This window comes from Propithecus coquereli, unplaced genomic scaffold (assembly GCF_000956105.1).
Source record: "Propithecus coquereli isolate 6110/MARCELLA unplaced genomic scaffold, Pcoq_1.0 Scaffold44, whole genome shotgun sequence".
Lineage (NCBI taxonomy): Eukaryota > Metazoa > Chordata > Mammalia > Primates > Indriidae > Propithecus > Propithecus coquereli.
The window spans coordinates 10048558-10051381 of NW_012150174.1; the positions used below are offsets into that span (position 1 = coordinate 10048558).

Consider the following 2824-nt stretch of genomic DNA (forward strand, 5'->3'; position numbering starts at 1 on the left):
AAAAAAAGCAATTGCTTAATTGCAGGGGTATTCTCAGTAGTGGCTGTTTCAGAGCTGCTGCAGCAGGAATTTCTCCTGTATAGGGAAGAGGAAGGTTAGATCAAATGACCTCCAGAGGGCTTCTGTATGTGATCATCTAATTCAAGAAAAAGTGTTAGGGCTGATGCTGAATGAAAACTGGTTTAAGTGGATATGTTCAATCTTGCATGCCAGCCAGTGGACAAAGAGCAGTGTGTGAAATCAGTGATGTCAAAGTGAGGAAGGGGATGAACGGGATGGTAGGAAAGCTTTCTATTTTCCAATCCTGTGTGTCAAAACAGGGCGGACTGATCATGAAAAGTAAAGCCCTAAGAGAGATGGCTAAGGAGGCCGTTCTCCATGAAAAAGGTAGGTGTAGGAGGGTAAAGAAGCATGGCATATCCCACTGTGCCTGTTTCCACCAAGTATTAAGACAATCTTAGCTAGAACTTAAAAAATGAAATAAAGCCTGTATTATTTTAGGTTGATGGCATCTAGAAAATAATGACAAGTTTGGCTATCAGAGAACTACCATTACACTGTGCTTTTCCTGGGGGAAATCAAGATACCTATTCTATCGACTCTTTAAAGCTAGGTGAGTGAATTCTCAGGATTCCTGTTAATAATTCTTCTGTTAAGGAGAATCATGGAAATTTTATAGGTTTGCCTATCATGTTTCACATGAATCCAGTAGTACTTTTCAACCCCTCAATCTCACTGCGGTTCTGACCTTCATTACCTCACCCTGGACCTATAGCAACTACACCATTTGGATTCCACAGCATCATGAACATTTTCTGCCTACTAATCTCCCTGCATGTGGTCTCTCGCAGCAGACTACAGAAAAAGCTTTCAGGAATCTGCCACTGCCTACAGGCTGTAAGTCCAGACTTTGTGCCCTGATATTCAAGGCTTTCCTCAATGGGAACCCAGCCTGTCTTTCAAGCCCACGTTAAGATAAATGTTATTTAACCTGTTTGGCTTTTGGTGGATACTTACATGCTGAGTCCCATCCTGGGATATGAGTGTAACTTGTTGACTCAACCCAGACTGGGTTACTGTGGCTACTTGTGTAGACACAACATCGTCCCCTTCTACGCCTGTAACATACGTGATCTGGGACCCTTTAAGAACATCTTCACCTTGACCTGTTTAAAACAAATGAATCATTTATTGGACCAACAACCCCATCTGTTTAGAAAACAGGATATTTTAAGTATTAAAGAAAAAATTATATAAATTAAAATGTGTACATATTATATTCTAAATCATGGAAATGGCTTCCAGGACCTCCTTCTAATTCCTCCACCTCCACTTTTGCAAAGCCAAACCACATCAAAGCAGACCAAACCAAATCTTTCCACATCAAATTTACGTGTTCTAATTTTGCTGGCCCTCTTTTATTCTCTTGCTTGGAGTAATGACGTGATACTGTGCACGTGTGTTGGGGGCAGGGAGGAGAGAAACTGTACAGAAACACTGACTGCCAAGTAACCCTTCAAATATGGCAAGTATGCACTAAGTTCTTTCGTTCACTTAAGGAGCCGTTAAAAGTGATAAGACAATCTTCAAAAACATTAACCATAAAGCCAGAATGGTTTGTAAACACAACCTACTGATACTAACTTACTTAGCCTTTAACACAAGTGATTGATTACAAGTCATCAGCACACAATGACATCATTGTGTAAAGACACTGTAATGGCACATTATCTGAGGTAAGGTTAATCATTTAATAAGTGACAGAACAAGGAACCCCTATCCACGTCTTTATTTCATAAAGAACCAGCAAGTAAACAGCAATTTCAAGCACCCATCATTGCAATCCTTGGCAACCAGGAAGATCCCTGATCCCTTTCTTTTTCCATCACTTTCCACCTCTCATGAAGCCAGAAAGAGAGCAAAAAAAATTTTCCCCTTCAAAGAAGGACTTAATATGCTAACCTAAGAATACTTCTCACAGTCAGTGGTTGGTGCCTGCACTCATATGGCTATAGTCATCACGGTGTAATTTCCATGACAGTCATTACTTCATTTCCTTTTTTGCTGTTCCACAGTGATTTATACACCATTATTCCAATGGGTTACAAAACCCAGAGGATCATGTGAGAGAAAAGGAACACAAATCCATCTCCACTGTTGGAAAAGCAATCTTAGTTTCGGATTTTTTTGTAAACAAAATGTACAGTATCATATTATAGAGTATTTTCTAAAATATAAGAACTTCTGATAATCTGATAATATCAACATTCAAGGAAAAGACTGAGGAAGCTTGAAAAAGGTAGAGTCTTACAAACTAAGTTTGCTTTCTAACTGAAAGAATTCAGCAGTTACTGCAGTATCTTTTTATTTACCTCCTTTCTCTTCGCAATTTTCAAGTATGCAGTGTATTTTTATTAAGTACAGTCAAGTGCTATACAGTAGTTCTCCAGAACTTATTCCTCCTAACTGAAACTTTGTACTCTTTGACCAATATCTCCACAGTTGATTTAATATCTAACCATGCACAGTCAACAATGTTTTGGCTAGAAAATAAAATAGCTCAGGAATGATGGAATTGTTATTTTCATACATCACCTGACAAATACCTGAAAAGACAAATGAAGACTACGAGGGATCATTTGAGCAGATGATCTGTTCTTTCCCTGATTCTCCAACCAACTTTCCCACCTAAATGTTTTTCAGTACTTTAATATCAGTTATTAAAAATGAGAAAAGATGTCTTCTTTTAATTTTCAAATTTACTTCATTTAGGAGGTACTCCATGTAACAAATGGTAAGACAACCTATGCTTGGCTTTGTGTTT

General features: G+C 38.3%; 1 protein-coding gene across 1 annotated transcript in view; it reads right to left on the reverse strand.

Annotated features, from left to right (window-relative positions):
- ZNF143 (zinc finger protein 143) overlaps nucleotides 1-2824 on the reverse strand; it is a 62992-nt gene that overhangs the window by 26645 nt on the left and 33523 nt on the right. The window lies entirely within an intron of this gene.